Genomic DNA, 19,264 nt, shown 5'->3' with positions numbered 1-19,264 from the left:
ACAACAATTCTAATTTCTAAAGTGGAAGTTGGGAGAGTTTTATTCAGGTCGTTCAGTGAAACAATTATAGTTTCTGAGGTGGAAGTTGGGAGAGTTATATTTTTTTGGTGAGGGAGGCCCTGCTCTCTCCTTTCCCAGATGTTTAGTTCATTTCATTCCGATCTCCTCTGCATTATTGTAGCCATCTGCTACAGCCTGTCAACTATGCCTCTGCCTATCCCTGTTCTCTCCTCTCCGCACAGGCTACACAAACGCCTCACACCGCGTGGCTGCTGCCTCTCTAACCTGGTGGTCCCTGCACGCACCACACACCTGGAGTTCCAGGTCTCAGGCAGCCTCTGGAACTGCCGTTCTGCTGCCAACAAGGCTGACTTCATCCCAGCCTATGCTACCCTCCAGTCCCTCGACTTCCTGGCGCTGACGGAAACATGGATTACCACTGAAAACACTGCTACTCCTACTGCTCTCTCCTCGTCTGACCATGTGTTCTCGCATACCCCGAGAGCATCTGGTCAGAGGGGTGGTGGCACAGGAATCCTCATCTCTCCCAAGTGGTCATTCTCAATTTTTCCCCTAACCCATCTGTCTATCTCCTCATTTGAATTCCACGCTGTCACAGTCACTAGCCCATTTAAGCTTAATATCCTTGTCATCTATCGCCCTCCAGGTTCCCTTGGAGAGTTCATCAATGAGCTTGACGCCTTGATAAGTTCCTTTCCTGAGGATGGCTCACCCTTCACAGTTTTGGGGGATTTCAACCTCCCTACGTCTACATTTGACTCATTTCTCTCTGCCTCCTTCTTTCCACTCCTCTCCTCTTTTGACCTCACCCTCTCACCATCCCCCCCTACTCACAAGGCAGGCAATACGCTTGACTTCATCTTTACTAGATGTTGCTCTTCTACTAATCTCACTGCAACTCCCCTCCATGTCTCCGACCACTACTTTGTATCCTTTTCTCTCTCGCTCTCCTCCAACACTACTCACTCTGCCCCTACACAGATGGTAACGCGCCGCCGCAACCTTCGCTCTCTCTCTCCCACTACTCTCTCCTCTTCCATCCTATCATCTCTTCCCTCTGCTCAATCCTTCTCCCTCCAATCTCCTGATTCTGCCTCCTCAACCCTCCTCTCCTCCCTTTCTGCATCCTTTGACTCCCTGTGTCCCCTATCCTCCCGGCCGGCTCGGTCCTCCCCTCCAGCTCCGTGGCTTGATGACTCATTGCGAGCTCACAGAACAGAGCTCCGGGCAGCTGAGCGGAAATGGAAGAAAACTAAACTCCCTGCCGACCTGGCATATTTTCACTCCCTCCTCTCTACATTTTCTTCATCTGTTTCTGCTGCTAAGGCCACTTTCTACCACTCTAAATTCCAAGCATCTGCCTCTAACCCTAGGAAGCTCTTTGCCACATTCTCCTCACTGCTGAATCCTCCCCCCCACCCCCCCCCCTCCTCCCTCTCTGTGGATGACTTCGTCAACCACTTTGAAAAGAAGGTTGACGACATCCGATCCTCGTTTGTTATGTCTAATGACACTGCTGGTCCTGCTCACACTGCCCTACCCTATGCTTTGACTTCTTTCTCCCCTCTCTCTCCAGATAAAATCTTGCGACTAGTGACTGCAGGCCGCCCAACAACCTGCCCGCTTGACCCCATCCCCTCCTCTCTTCTCCAGACCATCTCCGGTGACCTTCTCCCCTACCTCACCTCGCTGATCAACTCATCCTTGACCGCTGGCTATGTCCCTTCCGTCTTCAAGAGAGCGAGAGTTGCTCCCCTTCTCAAAAAACCAACACTCGATCCCACTGATGTCAACAACTACAGACCAGTATCCCTTCTTTCTTTTCTTTCCAAAACTATTGAGCGTGCCGTCTTTAGCCAACTCTCTTGCTATCTCTCTCAGAATGACCTTCTTGATCCAAACCAGTCAGGTTTCAGGACTGGTCATTCAACTGAGACTGCTCTTCTCTGTGTCACGGAGGCTCTCCGCACTGCTAAAGCTAACTCTCTCTCCTCTGCTCTTGTCCTTCTAGACCTGTCTGCTGCCTTTGATACTGTGAACCATCAGATCCTCCTCTCCACCCTCTCCGAGCTGGGCATCTCCGGCGCGGCTCACTCCTGGATTGCGTCCTACCTGACCGGTCGCTCCTACCAAGTGGCGTGGCGAGAAGCTGTCTCCGCACCACGTGCTCTCACCACTGGTGTCCCCCAGGGCTCAGTTCTAGGCCCTCTCCTTTTCTCCCTATACACCAAGTCACTTGGCTCTGTCATATCCTCACATGGCCTCTCCTATCATTGCTACGCTGACGATACAAAACTAATCTTCTCCTTTCCCCCTTCTGATAACCAGGTGGCGAATCGCATCTCTGCATGTCTGGCAGACATATCAGTATGGATGACGGATCACCACCTCAAGCTGAACCCTGGCAAGACGGAGCTGCTCTTCCTCCCGGGGAAGGACTGCCCGTTCCATGATCTCGCCATCACGGTTGACAACTCCGTTGTGTCCTCCTCCCAGAGTGCGAAGAGCCTTGGCGTGACCCTGGACAACACCCTGTCGTTCTCCGCTAACATCAAGGCGGTGACCCGATCCTGCAGGTTCATGCTCTACAACATTCGGAGAGTACGACCCTGCCTTACACAGGAAGCGGCACAGGTCCTAATCCAGGCACTTGTCATCTCCCGTCTGGATTACTGCAACTCGCTGTTGGCTGGGCTCCCTGCCTGTGCCATTAAACCCCTACAACTCATCCAGAATGCCGCAGCCCGTCTGGTGTTCAACCTTCCCAAGTTCTCTCACGTCACCCCCCTCCTCCGCACACTCCACTGGCTTCCAGTTGAAGCTCACATCCGTTACAAGACCATGGTGCTTGCCTATGGAGCAGTGAGGGGAACGGCACCTCCGTACCTTCAGGCTCTGATCAGTCCCTACACCCAAACGAGGGCATTGCGTTCATCCACCTCTGGCCTGCTGGCTCCCCTTCCTCTGCGGAAGCATAGTTCCCGCTCAGCCCAGTCAAAACTGTTCGCTGCTCTGGCACCCCAATGGTGGAACAAGCTCCCTCACGACGCCAGGACAGCGGAGTCACTCACCACCTTCCGGAGACATTTGAAACCCCACCTCTTTAAGGAATACCTGGGATAGGATAAAGTAATCCTTCTACCCCCCCAAAAAAATCCCACTGGCTATAGGGTGAATGCACCAATTTGTAAGTCGCTCTGGATAAGAGCGTCTGCTAAATGACGTAAATGTAAAATGTATGTGTGTGTGTGTGGATGTGTGTGTGGATGTGTGTGTGTGTGTGTGTGTGTGTGTGTGTGTGTGTGTGTGTGTGTGTGTGTGTGTGTGTGTGTGTGTGTGTGTGTGTGTGTGTGTGTGTGTGTGTATGTGTGTGTGTGTGTGTGTGTATGTGTGTGTGTGTGTGTGTGTGTGTGTGTGTGAGAGTGTGTGCACTCTCCCTTAATCACCTCTCCTCTACCTTTCTGACTTCTGTTTCCCCGTACAAGCTGCACGCTCCTTCCTTCCTTTCTGACTCCTCTGTTTCCCCGTACAAGCTGCACGCTCCTTCCTTCCTTTCTGACTCCTCTGTTTCCCCGTACAAGCTGCACGCTCCTTCCTTCCTTTCTGACTCCTCTGTTTCCCCGTACAAGCTGCACGCTCCTTCCTTTCTAGCAGTTCAGTTGATGGTGGTGATGCCCTATCCTTCCATTGGGTGTGATACGATGAAGTAATTGCTCTTTGTTATTATATACTGTATGGAGAAATAGAAATCCTAAATGTTTATGTATACAGTATATGCGGTGGCCTACGTTATATCCCTTTGATATCCATGTGATGTTTGCTCATGCTCATTTCTCCTTTATGTCTATCCTGGCAGTCTCCTCAGCTGGATGTTGGATGTTAAGCCTATTCCCCGGAGTCACCAGAGGGTATCCTATGGAGCAAGCTAGATCTTTGGTTTTCTAAAGCTAGCCAGCTTCAGTTAGCTTCACATTCCAGCTCAGGCTTCATCTGTACTACGACGGTGGATATTGCTCGTCCGCCTGCCCCCAACTCTAGCAGGCTTGTAACTGCGCGTGCATTGTCGCTCATGGCTAGTCGAACGGCCAACTCTTCATTGAGACGATGCTGAAACATCAATCCATGGGCGAGTCAGTGACACATTTTCATTTGTGCTGAAATCTAAATGAAAGGGCTTTTAGAAGTCTTTAATTTGTTACTTATCATTAATACCGCCTTTGGTTTTGTGGTTCTTTCATTACTAAACGTGTAATACATATTTTAACATTACTATTTTAAAACACAAAACATTTGATGAATACAATATTTAATTAACCATCTTCCTCAAATGAGGGGGATGATGCAATCTTTGCAAGCGGGAGGGAATCTGCTTTCATTGGTCCTCAACTCATTGCTCAGTCATTTTATTCAGGTTATGTGGAATTAGCAGATTAGTTCTGGAGGATTCGTGGCCATAAAAATTACCTGGCTAAAAGGTGAGCCACTTTCGTATGTGTCACGACTTCCACCGAAGCTGCCTCCTCTCCTTGTTCGAGCGGGCTTCGGCGTTCGTCGTCACCAGCCTTCTAGCCACTGCCGCTCCTCATCTCATCATTCCATTTGTTTTGTCTTGTCTATTACACACACCTGGTTCATATCCCCTCATCAGTACCTGTATAAGTGTTCCCTCTGCCCCCCTTGTCCTTGTGGGTGATTGTTTATTGTGAGGAGATAGTAGCTCGGTTGAGCTCAGTGTATTTTGTATTACCGGGGTATTTTCCATGTGTGCCTGTTTGTTCCATTGCGTCTGTTTTGCTCACTGGACTGGTTTACACTGTATTACGAAATAAACTCTGTATGCTGTGATTTACCCTCCTGCGCCTGACTCCTTCAAATCACGCATCACAGTATGACCGGTTATCCCGAGTTGAACTCAAGAGTTGATCAACATTACCTCTCTAACTCCTCAACCTGCCTGGTAGGATAACCCTCTGGGATCAACGTTACCTCTCTAACTCCTCAACCTGCCTGGTAGGATAACCCTCTGGGATCAACGTTACCTCTCTAACTCCTCAACCTGCATGGTAGGATAACCCTGTGGGATCAACGTTACCTCTCTAACTCCTCAACCTGCCTGGTAGGATAACCCTCTGGGATCAACGTTACCTCTCTAACTCCTCAACCTGCCTGGTAGGATAACCCTCTGGGATCAACGTTACCTCTCTAACTCCTCAACCTGCCTGGTAGGATAACCCTCTGGGATCAACGTTACCTCTCTAACTCCTCAACCTGCCTGGTAGGATAACCCTCTGGGATCAACGTTACCTCTCTAACTCCTCAACCTGCCTGGTAGGATAACCCTCTGGGATCAACGTTACCTCTCTAACTCCTCAACCTGCCTGGTAGGATAACCCTCTGGGATCAACGTTACCTCTCTAACTCCTCAACCTGCCTGGTAGGATAACCCTCTGGGATCAACGTTACCTCTCTAACTCCTCAACCTGCCTGGTAGGATAACCCTCTGGGATCAACGTTACCTCTCTAACTCCTCAACCTGCCTGGTAGGATAACCCTCTGGGATCAACGTTACCTCTCTAACTCCTCAACCTGCCTGGTAGGATAACCCTCTGGGATCAACGTTACCTCTCTAACTCCTCAACCTGCCTGGTAGGATAACCCTCTGGGATCAACGTTACCTCTCTAACTCCTCAACCTGCCTGGTAGGATAACCCTCTGAGATCAACGTTACCTCTCTAACTCCTCAACCTGCCTGGTAGGATAACCCTCTGGGATCAACGTTACCTCTCTAACTCCTCAACCTGCCTGGTAGGATAACCCTCTGGGATCAACGTTACCTCTCTAACTCCTCAACCTGCCTGGTAGGATAACCCTCTGGGACTACTTTGTCTGCTCCTCTGTTATGTGTTCCTAATGTTTCCATTCTGTATCTCCCTTTCAGACCATCCTTGTTCTCCACATCCTGGATCTCCACGTCCTGGTTCTCCACATCCTTGTTCTCCACATCCTTGTTCTCCACATCCTTGTTCTCCACATCCTTGTCCTCCACATCCTGGTTCTCTACATCCTGGTTCTCCACATCCTTGTCCTCCACATCCTGGTTCTCCACATCCTGGTTCTCCACATCCTGGTTCTCCACATCCTTGTTCTCTACATCTCAACATCCTTGTTCTCCACGTCCTTGTTCATTGCATTCTGACCAATGCGCCATGATGGCAGCAACAGTCCTGAACCTAGCTTACAGTCCATGGTGGCAGCAACAGTCCTGAACCTAGGTTACATTCCATGATGGCAGCAACAGTCCTGAACCTAGTTTACAGTCATGGTGGCAGCAACAGTCTTGAACCTAGCTTACAGACCATGATGGCAGCAACAGTCCTGAACCTAGTTTACAGTCCATGGTGGCAGCAACAGTCCTGAACCTAGCTTACACTCCATGGTGGCAGCAACAGTCCTGAACCTAGTTTACAGTCATGGTGGCAGCAACAGTCCTGAACCTAGCTTACAGTCCATGATGGCAGCAACAGTCCTGAACCTAGCTTACAGTCCATGATGGCAGCAACAGTCCTGAACCTAGCTTACACTCCATGATGGCAGCAACAGCCCTGAACCTAGCTTACAGTCCATGATGGCAGCAACAGTCCTGAACCTAGCTTACAGTCCATGATGGCAGCAACAGTCCTGAACCTAGCTTACAGTCCATGATGGCAGCAACAGTCCTGAACCTAGCTTACAGTCCATGATGGCAGCAACAGTCCTGAACCTAGCTTACAGTCCATGATGGCAGCAACAGTCCTGAACCTAGCTTACAGTCATACTGGCAGCAACAGTCCTGAACCTAGCTTACAGTCCATGATGGCAGCAACAGTCCTGAACCTAGTTTACAGTCCATGGTGGCAGCAACAGTCCTGAACCTAGCTTACAGTCCATGATGGCAGCAACAGACCTGAACCTAGCTTACAGTCCATGGTGGCAGCAACAGTCCTGAACCTAGCTTACAGTCCACGGTGGCAGCAACAGACCTGAACCTAGCTTACAGTCCATGGTGGCACCAACAGTTCTGAACCTAGTTTACAGTCATGGTGGCAGCAACAGTCCTGAACCTAGCTTACAGTCCTTGGTGGCAGCAACAGTCCTGAACCTAGCTTACAGTCATGGTGGCAGCAACAGTCCTGAACCTAGCTTACAGTCCATGATGGCAGCAACAGTCCTGAACCTAGCTTAGTCCATGATGGCAGCAACAGTCCTGAACCTAGCTTACAGTCCATGATGGCAGCAACAGTCCTGAACCTAGCTTACAGTCCATGATGGCAGCAACAGTCCTGAACATAGCTTACAGTCCATGATGGCAGCAACAGTCCTGAACCTAGTTTACAGTCATGGTGGCAGCAACAGTCCTGAACCTAGCTTACACTCCATGGTGGCAGCAACAGTCCTGAACCTAGCTTACAGTCCATGATGGCAGCAATAGACCTGAACCTAGCTTACAGTCCATGGTGGCAGAAACAGACCTGAACCTAGATAACAGTCCATGATGGCAGCAACAGACCTGAACCTAGCTTACAGTCCATGATGACAGCAACAGTCCTGAAACTAGTTTACAGTCATGGTGGCAGCAACAGTCCTGAACCTAGCTTACACTCCATGGTGGCAGCAACAGTCCTGAACCTAGCTTACAGTCCACGGTGGAAGCAACAGACCTGAACCTAGCTTACAGTCCATGGTGGCAGCAACAGTTCTGAACCTAGTTTACAGTCATGGAGGCAGCAACAGTCCTGAACCTAGTTTACAGTCATGATGGCAGCAACAGTCCTGAACCTAGCTTAGTCCATGATGGCAGCAACAGTCCTGAACCTAGCTTACAGTCCATGATGGCAGCAACAGTCCTGAACCTAGCTTACAGTCCATGATGGCAGCAACAGTCCTGAACCTAGTTTACAGTCATGGTGGCAGCAACAGTCCTGAACCTAGCTTACAGTCCATGATGGCAGCAACAGTCCTGAACCTAGCTTACAGTCCACGGTGGAAGCAACAGACCTGAACCTAGCTTACAGTCCATGGTGGCAGCAACAGTTCTGAACCTAGTTTACAGTCATGGAGGCAGCAACAGTCCTGAACCTAGTTTACAGTCATGATGGCAGCAACAGTCCTGAACCTAGCTTAGTCCATGATGGCAGCAACAGTCCTGAACCTAGCTTACAGTCCATGATGGCAGCAACAGTCCTGAACCTAGCTTACAGTCCATGATGGCAGCAACAGTCCTGAACCTAGCTTACAGTCCATGATGGCAGCAACAGTCCTGAACCTAGCTTACAGTCCATGATGGAAGCAACAGTCCTGAACCTAGCTTACAGTCCATGATGGCAGCAACAGTCCTGAACCTAGCTTAGTCCATGATGGCAGCAACAGTCCTGAACCTAGCTTACAGTCCATGATGGCAGCAACAGTCCTGAACCTAGCTTACAGTCCATGATGGCAGCAACAGTCCTGAACATAGCTTACAGTCCATGATGGCAGCAACAGTCCTGAACCTAGTTTACAGTCATGGTGGCAGCAACAGTCCTGAACCTAGCTTACACTCCATGGTGGCAGCAACAGTCCTGAACCTAGCTTACAGTCCATGATGGCAGCAATAGACCTGAACCTAGCTTACAGTCCATGGTGGCAGAAACAGACCTGAACCTAGATAACAGTCCATGATGGCAGCAACAGTCCTGAACCTAGCTTACAGTCCATGATGGCAGCAACAGTCCTGAACCTAGTTTACAGTCATGGTGGCAGCAACAGTCCTGAACCTAGCTTACATTCCATGGTGGCAGCAACAGTCCTGAACCTAGATTACAGTCCACGGTGGAAGCAACAGACCTGAACCTAGCTTACAGTCCATGGTGGCAGCAACAGTTCTGAACCTAGTTTACAGTCATGGAGGCAGCAACAGTCCTGAACCTAGTTTACAGTCATGATGGCAGCAACAGTCCTGAACCTAGCTTAGTCCATGATGGCAGCAACAGTCCTGAACCTAGCTTACAGTCCATGATGGCAGCAACAGTCCTGAACCTAGCTTACAGTCCATGATGGCAGCAACAGTCCTGAACCTAGTTTACAGTCATGGTGGCAGCACCAGTCCTGAACCTAGCTTACAGTCCATGATGGCAGCAACAGTCCTGAACCTAGCTTACAGTCCACGGTGGAAGCAACAGACCTGAACCTAGCTTACAGTCCATGGTGGCAGCAACAGTTCTGAACCTAGTTTACAGTCATGGAGGCAGCAACAGTCCTGAACCTAGTTTACAGTCATGATGGCAGCAACAGTCCTGAACCTAGCTTAGTCCATGATGGCAGCAACAGTCCTGAACCTAGCTTACAGTCCATGATGGCAGCAACAGTCCTGAACCTAGCTTACAGTCCATGATGGCAGCAACAGTCCTGAACATAGCTTACAGTCCATGATGGCAGCAACAGTCCTGAACCTAGCTTACAGTCCATGATGGAAGCAACAGTCCTGAACCTAGCTTAAAGTCCATGATGGCAGCAACAGTCCTGAACCTAGCTTACAGTCCATGATGGCAGCAACAGTCCTGAACCTAGCTTAGTCCATGATGGCAGCAACAGTCCTGAACCTAGCTCACAGTCCATGATGGCAGCAACCGTCCTGAACCTAGCTTACAGTCCATGATGGCAGCAACAGTCCTGAACCTAGCTTACAGTCCATGATGGCAGCAACAGTCCTGAACCTAGCTTACAGTCCATGATGGAAGCAACAGTCCTGAACCTAGCTTAAAGTCCATGATGGCAGCAACAGTCCTGAACCTAGCTTACAGTCCATGATGGCAGCAACAGTCCTGAACCTAGCTCACAGTCCATGATGGCAGCAACAGTCCTGAACCTAGCTCACAGTCCATGATGGCAGCAACCGTCCTGAACCTAGCTCACAGTCCATGATGGCAGCAACAGCCCTGAACCTAGCTCACAGTCCATGATGGCAGCAACAGTCCTGAACCTAGCTCACAGTCCATGATGGCAGCAACAGTCCTGAACCTAGCTCACAGTCCATGATGGCAGCAACAGTCCTGAACCTAGCTCACAGTCCATGATGGCAGCAACAGTCCTGAACCTAGCTTACAGTCCATGATGGCAGCAACAGTCCTGAACCTAGCTCACAGTCCATGATGGCAGCAACAGTCCTGAACCTAGCTCACAGTCCATGATGGCAGCAACAGTCCTGAACCTAGCTCACAGTCCATGATGGCAGCAACAGTCCTGAACCTAGCTCACAGTCCATGATGGCAGCAACCGTCCTGAACCTAGCTTACAGTCCATCCTAGCTCTACTTCCTCTTCAGTGTGGCAGACAGACCCACAGCAGGCTGTCTTACAGTCCATCCTAGCTCTACTTCCTCTTCAGTGTGGCAGACAGACCCACAGCAGGCTGTCTTACAGTCCATCCTAGCTCTACTTCCTGTTCAGTGTGGCAGACAGACCCACAGCAGGCCATAGCCAGGGTTCTGAGTGTTGTTTGAGGGCCTCTTTAATTGAACCAATCAGAGGAACATGGCAGTCGTGAGCGTGGCTCTCATAAATAGATTGGCCTATTAAACCTTCACTAGTCATGATTACAACAGAAACCATGCAGTGGCTCTGCCCCAAATGGCATTCTATTCCCTATATAGTGCCCTCTACTTTTGGCCAGAGCACAATAGGCCCTATGGACCCTGGTCAAAAGTGGTACACTATATAGGGAATAGGGTGCCATTTGGGACAGAGCCTGTGCTGATTGTAAATAAAAACCCTTGGCGCTGGACAAGGTGGCCACGGACGAGTGACGTCAGTGTTTCCACCGCTCGGTGTGTGGTAAGATATATATCTGACCACAAGGCACTTCGCGGCCAACAATGGTTGATTAAAGATGTATTCCAGATTAAAGATGTATTGAAGGAGGCTGATTATGATCATACATTAATAATTCATAGTCACTGATCCGCCAACAAAGTGATTATTCACAAACCACAAAGAAGGTGACTAAACACTGCCATTCACCTCGCTAAGCTGAATTTTCTCAAACAGCACTGACCACGTTTACATGCACACCAATATCCTGTTATTATTCGGGATACTCAAGTATTCTGTTTTCGAGTTGACGCATACAAACATCATATCCCGTTTACAATAACCCCAAAAAGCTTGTATCCCGGTTATGAGATACCCGAATAAGATTCCTGGGATATGCTAATCTTAGACGGGATACATCTTATCCCGTTTCGTTTACTGTTGTTTTTCGTGGTCTGCACAGGCTCAGTTTCACAGATCGTGGGTGTTCTGTGATGACGTTTTCATCTGATTGTCAAACAAATCACTTCAGAAAGTAGGCTACCTGGTGGATCGATCCACCATAATTCCATAATAATTTATTTTGCTGATACTCCATACTGGACCGTATAGCCTAGACTACTGGCTACTTTCACACCTAATTTAGACGAGTTTCTGCTTCTTATTTCCGACATTTGGCAGGCCATATTATATAATATCTGACATTTGGCAGGCCATATTATAATGTCGGACATTTGGTAGGCCATTTGTTTGTCAACTATAGTTAGATACATGCAGCTTCTATTCTGTCATAACTTGCCGAACTAGAAAATTAAAAACGAACACTGCTCACCAGAATAATGTCTTACATCGACAGAATGAACGCATTTGTAATCTAGTTAACACCGGTAAAGTTGTCTGTTTCGTTTAGGGACTGGGGAGAAAAACGCAATAACGTCAAAACAGTGGAAGGTTTGTTCCCAAGCAAAATGTCCAAATGTCATCAGTTTGACAGGTTTTAAGGACATGAAAAAGCTGAGAAAATGATGAAACACGTTTCCGATGAGACTTCAAGTTTGTCTTGGGTGCATATTTTATGTGGTTGAAATAGTGTCTGCTTGAATCACTGTGTCAAAAGATAACACATTAAATGTGCATTCACATTTTCTAAAGAGATGCTGAAAGAAATAAATCATATTTCTCCACTCCTGTTCCCGAGACTAAATTAACATTTGACTGCAAGAAATGCATAATTCTGCAGGAGTTAATATTATATTACGCTACATGTGGGAGGTTATAGTCCTACAGTCAGTGTCCATATTTTACTTACTATTCCATTGAACAGATATAAACCTAAATGAGGAATATTCGGATAATTCATGGGTACAGGGATACTGGTGAGCGCGATATCAAAGGTGCATGTAAACAGCTTATCCCGAATAAGACCTTAAACGGGATATGAGCTACTACCCAGAATACTGTGCGCATGTAAACGTGGTCACTGACGTTACACCTTTCTTAGCTGATTTTTCTCAAACAGGTACCCAGAGGACAGGGCTTCTCAAACAGGCACCCAGAGGACAGGGCTTCTCAAACAGGCACCCAGAGGCCAGGGCTTCTCAAACAGGCACCCAGAGGACAGGGCTTCTCAAACAGGCACCCAGAGGACAGGGCTTCTCAAACAGGCACCCAGAGGACAGGGCTTCTCAAACAGGCACCCAGAGGCCAGGGCTTCTCAAACAGGCACCCAAAGGCCAGAGCTTCTCAAACAGGCACCCATAGGACAGGGCTTCTCAAACAGGCACCCAGAGAACAGGGCTTCTTGTGAGTGAATGTTGACATGCAAAACATGTTTCCTTTTGAAGGCCAAATGTCATGGCCAGCAAGCCAGGACCAGTAAAATACATGATCTAGTGAGTTTATCCTGGTAAAGTGATGTGAATGGAAGATATTGTAACAAGTCATCTTACCTGCCCTGAAATAGTTTGAAGCATCTTTTTCTTTCTGGATCCTATCTGTGAGTAACTGCAATTACAATGGAGTGGCAAAGTTATACACACACACACTGCAATTATCTGTGGTATAATTGGTTAATTGTTCAGAAATTTAACTGAATATGTATCTAGGAGGAGTGTGGTCCAAATGCCACAATGCCATCTCTACAAAGCTCCTATCTAAGTAATTGCAATTACAATGGAGTGACAGTTATCATGTAAAACCTTTCAGGTGATAAAATACCAGGATACATTACTAAGAATAGATTCTAAAAGGAGTGTGGATGAAATGCCATCTCTACAAACCCTTTAACAAAAGGCTGCTTTACAGATAAATAATTATAGTAGGTACAGTACATATTTAGGGAACACCGTCCAATTGTAACAGTTCAACTTAGGGTTATCACTATTTTACGCAACATCAGTAACGTGAGCTCAACTTGACTATGAAATGTGAACATCACAGACAGCGAGTCTGTCATTCAGTATCAATGAACATCAATGAATCATTCAATAATCTACATTAACTAATACAACAGACAATTATTACACACACATAATTATCTTACTCACTCCAATTTCTTGAATTTCTCTCTCCCGGCAGCGACATATTGTTCCCCGCTCTGCAGGTGGTCCAGGCAGGCCACCCGATGCCCCATTTTAGGGGTGTAGATGTTCCGAACCGCTCCGAACGGAGCCTGCACACCCCCCGTCACATCTCGAAGAAAAGTGTCAAAATTGGACACTCTCTTTTGGGTTACCACTAACCGGCGAGCCTCGTAAAAGGGATCTCCATTTCGATACACGAAAATGTTCTTCACGACAGGTTGGGATAGAAAATTGGGCTTTTCAGAGTTCATGACGATTGTGGTCAAAGTATCCAAGGCTATGCTAGATAATTTCCCCACGCATATACAAATGTATTTGAGATCCAATTTCAGCGTAGTAAACCACAATGTTACAGGATAGGACGGTCGTCATGATCGATACGCCATTAAATTATATTTTAGGGCAATTCAGTCCACATTTTCAAATGAGCATCTTCAACTTCACATAAAATAGTCCACTGCACAACCTGAACGATAGTTGGGCTACTTTGAAGTTCTTCAAGCGTGCATGTTATCCAGGTAAATACTTCCAGGTAACATTATTCTAAATGTAACGGGCGCGACATCATGCAGGGTCAGGGCGCGTGCTCCGTTATGCCCAGGTGACAATAGAAGTCTCGTGCGTATCATACCGTTTTCCTACGGTGTGTTCAGAGCGACCGTATCATGGGAAGGCAGGTGTTGAGCCGTTTCTATAGAAACACACACACGCACACACACACACACACAGTCACACAATTTGTCACTAACTATAACGCCACAAGCAACAGGTGGGTTAATAACTAAAATAAAATAAAAGTGCATGGAATAGAAACGTTATGAATTCGGAATATGCCATAAGCACAACCTATAACTCTGTACAAAAAAAAACGTGAAGAGGAGCAATTTACAACCAAAATCTATGGAACCTTAAAGGCCCAATGCAGCCGTTTATATCTCAATATCAAATAATTTCTGCTTAACAATTAAGTACCTTACTGCGAACGTTTTCAATTAAAAATGGTCAAAAAGAAACAAATATCTTCTTTGCAAATAAGAACTTCTCAAGCAAGAATTTTGCTAGGACTGTCTGGGAGTGGTCTGAGTGGTGATGGGAAAACTAAAACTAGCTGTTATTGCCAGAGAGATTTGGAATTTTCTTAACTAATTAACCACACGGTGACGTCATCAGGGAACGTATTTCCAAACAGCTCTTACAATAAAAGGGCATTATCATAATTTTCTAAAGTTCACAGAATTATTCCAACCACATAGTGTGAAAGTATATATACAAAACTGCACTGGACCTTTAAAAGTTTGAACAGTAATTTAGTTTTAATGAGATACCAAGGGACCAATCGGAGATCCTGTGTTGGATCCTGAAAGAAGAAGAAAAACATGTTTGTTTTGTAGACTATATATTGTGTTGCGTGACAACAGAGATTGTCACCTGGGCATAACGGAGCATGCGCCCTGACCCTGCATATGCCTTTTATGAAGTCGCGCCCGTTACATTCAGAATAATGTTACCTGGAAGCATTTACCTGGATAACATGCACGCTTGAAGAACTTCGAAGTACCTTAACTTTCGTTCAGGTTGTGCAGTGGACTATTTTATGTGAAGTCGAAGATGCTCATTTGGAAAATGTGGTGTACAAAACTGAAAGTAACAGACACAAACACTCAATTTAAGAACGGGAAGCATAGAAATAGCGCACATAGAACAGATCTACAGCTTCTTAGACCTGCTTTAAATGAGTGACAGATCTCTAACTCAGATTTCTATGTGAATTTGGTCGGGTCGCCCAAAAAGTTACGTATTGCAGCTTTACACATCGAGGTTAGGTCACACCAAGACAGCAGAGGTGATTAATGCATACAAATGTATGCCATTTTGTTATTTCTAAACTAATGCCTAATTTCCATGGTTAATTTACAATGACATGATTTTACAATATTGGAAATTTTCAGGTAAAATCTTACATGTAGACATAGTAGCTATTTACTCCAAATCTATACAGCGTTTAAATCCTTTACAACTCTGAGAGATCCCTCAAACATCATAGCGACAGGATCACAGTGTGTTGTTACTGACAAGGCCACAAGATAGTGCAATAGTATTAGATGTTGAACCAGTCTTTCGCTCTCTCTCTCTCTCTCTCTCTCTCTCTCGCTCGCGCTCTTCTCTCTCTCTCTCGCTCGCGCTCTCTCTCACTCTCTCTCTCTCTCTCTCTCGCTCTCTCTCTCTCTCTCTCTCTCTCTCTCTCCTCTCTCTCTCTCTCTCTCTCTCTCTCTTCCCCCCCTCTCTCTCTCTCTCTTTCCCCCTCTCTCTCTTTCCCCCCTCTCTCTCTCTTTCCCCATATCTCTCTCTCTCTCTCTCCCCTCTCTCTCTCTCTCTCTCTCTCTCTCTCTCTCTCTCTCTCTCCCCTCTCTCTCTCTCTCTCTCTCTCTCTCTCTCTTTCTCTCTCTCTCTCTCTCTCTCTTTCTCTCTCTCTCTCTCTCTCTCTCTCTCTCTCTCTCTCTCCCTCCCTCTCTCTCTCTCTTCCCCCCCTCTCTCTCTCTCTCTTTCCCCCCCTTTCTCTTTCCCCCTCTCTCTCTTTCCCCCCTCTCTCTCTCTTTCCCCATATCTCTCTCTCTCTCTCCCCTCTCTCCTCTCTCTCCCCCCCATCTCTCTTCTCTCTCTCTCTCTCTCTCTCTCTCTCTCTCTCTCTCTCTCTCTCTCTCTCTCTCTCTCTCTCTCCCTCTCTCTCCTCCTCTCTCTCTCTCTCTCTCTCTCTCTCTCTCCTCCCTCCCAGTCAGTACAGCCCCACTAGACACCAAAAAAAGAACAGAAAACGTGAACAGAACACCCTTTCTCAGTCCAACTTAGTCAGTCTTTAAAGGGCCAATCCACAGTTAAAACAATAACAACGCATAATCCCACCTCTATTTTTTTTTTTTTTTTTTAAAGCTGAATAGACAGAGCTATGGATGCAAGTACTGACCATCCATTATTTCAAAATTATAGTTTTAACCACGGTTTGAGACTATGCAGTGTTTGTTTACATTTAACAATGTTACAAACATTGGAATAAAACACGCTTATATTTTGAGGTTATGGTGTTGAACTAAGCTCATGAGTCATTCATAAGAATCAATGGGTATATATAATTAATTTATAAGTCCAAAAAATGGCTACAGTAATGCTGTATAAAACCCAGCCAAGCTATCAAATAGCAACACCAATACACACCATGTGTTAATGAGGATACAGTCTAAGTCTCACCTTTGAACAATAAAAAACACATTTTTTCATCCCTACTCTGCATGTGCATTTAGTTTTGTCTGCTGTTGCAAGACAGCATATTACACACATCTGTTGGTGTTTATTGGATGTAGTAATGGAAATTTGAATTTGAAACCCCACCTCTTTAAGGAATACCTGGGATAGGATAAAGTAGTCCTTCTACCCCCCCCCCCCCCCCCCCCCCCTTACTAAAAAAACATTGTAAAGTGGTTATCCCACTGGCTATAAGGTGAATGCACCTATTTGTAAGTCGCTCTGGATAAGAGCGTCTGCTAAATGACGTAAATGTAATGTAAATGTAATGGCAGCAGTTAAACCCTATCCTAGAGGTGTTTATTGGATGTAGTAATGGCAGCAGTTAAACCCTATCCTAGAGGTGTTTATTGGATGTAGTAATGGCAGCAGTTAAACCCTATCCTAGAGGTGGTGTTTAGTGGATGTAGACTCAAAGTGCTGCGTAATTGTTCTTCCCTGACAACAGTGGAGAGAGAGGGAGAGAGGAAGAGAGAGAGAGGAAGAGGATGACAGATTACGATGACACAAACAGTCACAATCACAGTGTAATTTCCCAAGGTTTCCCGTCCATTCGTCGCGTGTGAAAATCCTCCTGATCCACTCCAAACACTGTTCTCTCATCCATAATCAGTTGGATGCATTGTGTAGTCAAATCAAATCAGTATAACCTGAAAATGACAAATCAATCAGGTGATTATTGTGTCTTCTACCCCCTCCTCCTCCTTCCCTACTTAAAAAACAAGATGCTTGTTGTCATGCTTTTTAAATCATCAATATTATCAATATTTCTTAAATGTTTTCAGGTGTTGTTATTGACCCCTCTACCAACAGCAGACAGATCATTTTCTGAGACATCCATATGGTTTGTATTGTGTTGTGTTGTTGTGTGGTGTGCTTTGTTGTGGTGTGCTGTGGTGTGGTATGGTATGGTATGGTATGGTGTGGTCTGGTGTACTTTGTTGTGGTGTGGTATGGTGTGGTGTGGTATGGTGTGGTATGGTGTGGTGTGGTATGGTGTGGTGTGGTATGGTGTGGGTGGTGTACTTTGTTGTGGTGTGGTGTGGTGTGGTCTGGTGTGGTGTGGTATCGTGTGGTGTACTTTGTTGTGGTGTGGTGTGGTGTGTTATGGTGTGGTGTGGTATCGTGTGGTGTACTTTGTTGTGGTGTGGTGTGGTGTGGTTTGGTATGGTATGGTGTGGTGTGGTATTGCGTGGTGTGGTGTGGTGTTGTGTGGTGTGGTGTGAAGTGTTGTACTTTGTTGTTGTATGGTGTTGTATGGTGTGGTGTGGTGTGGTGTGGTGTACTTTGATGTGGTGTGGTGTGGTGTGGTATGGTGTGGTGTACTTTGTTGTGGTGTGGTGGGGGGCCAGTATGAAAAAATATATATGTATGCACTCACTAACTGTAAGTCGCTCTGGATAAGAGCGTCTGCTAAATGACTAAAATGTAAAATGTAAAAATGTGGTATGATGTGGTGTGGTGTGGTATGGTGTGGTGTGGTGTGGTGTGGTATAGTGTGGTATGGTGTGGTGTACTTTGTTGTGGTGTGGTGTGGTATGGTGTGGTGTGGTGTGGTGTGGTGTGTTATGGTGTGGTGTACTTTGTTGTGGTGTGGTGTGGTGTACTTTGTTGTGGTGTGGTATGGTCTGGTGTGGTATGGTGTGGTGTGGTATGGTGTGGTGTGGTATGGTGTGGGTGGTGTACTTTGTTGTGGTGTGGTGTGGTGTGGTGTGTTATGGTGTGGTGTGGTATCGTGTGGTGTACTTTGTTGTGGTGTGGTGTGGTGTGTTATGGTGTGGTGTGGTATCGTGTGGTGTACTTTGTTGTGGTGTGGTGTGGTGTGGTTTGGTATGGTATGGTGTGGTGTGGTATTGCGTGGTGTGGTGTGGTGTTGTGTGGTGTGGTGTGAAGTGTTGTACTTTGTTGTTGTGTGGTGTTGTATGGTGTGGTGTGGTGTGGTGTACTTTGATGTGGTGTGGTGTGGTATGGTGTGGTGTTGTGTGGTGTGGTGTGAAGTGTTGTACTTTGTTGTGGTGTGGTGTTGTATGGTGTGGTGTGGTGTGGTGTGGTGTACTTTGTTGTGTTGTAGTGTGGTGTGGTATGGTGTGGTGTACTTTGTTGTGGTGTGGTGGGGGGCCAGTATGAAAAAATATATATGTATGCACTCACTAACTGTAAGTCGCTCTGGATAAGAGCGTCTGCTAAATGACTAAAATGTAAAATGTAAAAATGTGGTATGATGTGGTGTGGTGTGGTATGGTGTGGTGTGGTGTGGTATAGTGTAGTATGGTGTGGTGTACTTTGTTGTGGTGTGGTGTGGTGTACTTTGTTGTGGTGTGGTGTGGTGTGGTATGGTCTGGTGTACTTTGTTGTGGTGTGGTATGGTGTGGTGTGGTATGGTGTGGTATGGTGTGGTGTGGTATGGTGTGGTGTGGTATGGTGTGGGTGGTGTACTTTGTTGTGGTGTGGTGTGGTGTGTTATGGTGTGGTGTGGTATCGTGTGGTGTACTTTGTTGTGGTGTGGTGTGGTGTGGTTTGGTATGGTATGGTGTGGTGTGG

At 46.7% G+C, this 19,264-nt stretch overlaps 1 pseudogene across 1 annotated transcript in view; it reads right to left on the bottom strand.

Annotated features, from left to right (window-relative positions):
* Positions 1-13,677, bottom strand: part of LOC311107295 (doublecortin domain-containing protein 2-like) — a 19,920-nt pseudogene extending 6,243 nt beyond the window's left edge. Inside the window, exons 1-2 of the transcript in view lie at positions 13,391-13,677; positions 12,794-12,848 (exon numbers count right to left, since the gene is read on the bottom strand). The product of the transcript in view is annotated as a doublecortin domain-containing protein 2-like (transcript). The remainder of the gene's footprint in view (positions 1-12,793; positions 12,849-13,390) is intronic.
* Between the last annotated feature and the right edge of the window lie 5,587 nt (positions 13,678-19,264).

Source organism: Coregonus lavaretus (assembly GCF_964263955.1).
Source record: "Coregonus lavaretus genome assembly, chromosome: 3".
In the NCBI taxonomy this organism is placed as follows: domain Eukaryota; kingdom Metazoa; phylum Chordata; class Actinopteri; order Salmoniformes; family Salmonidae; genus Coregonus; species Coregonus lavaretus.
This window is presented reverse-complemented; position numbering and strand designations above follow the sequence as displayed.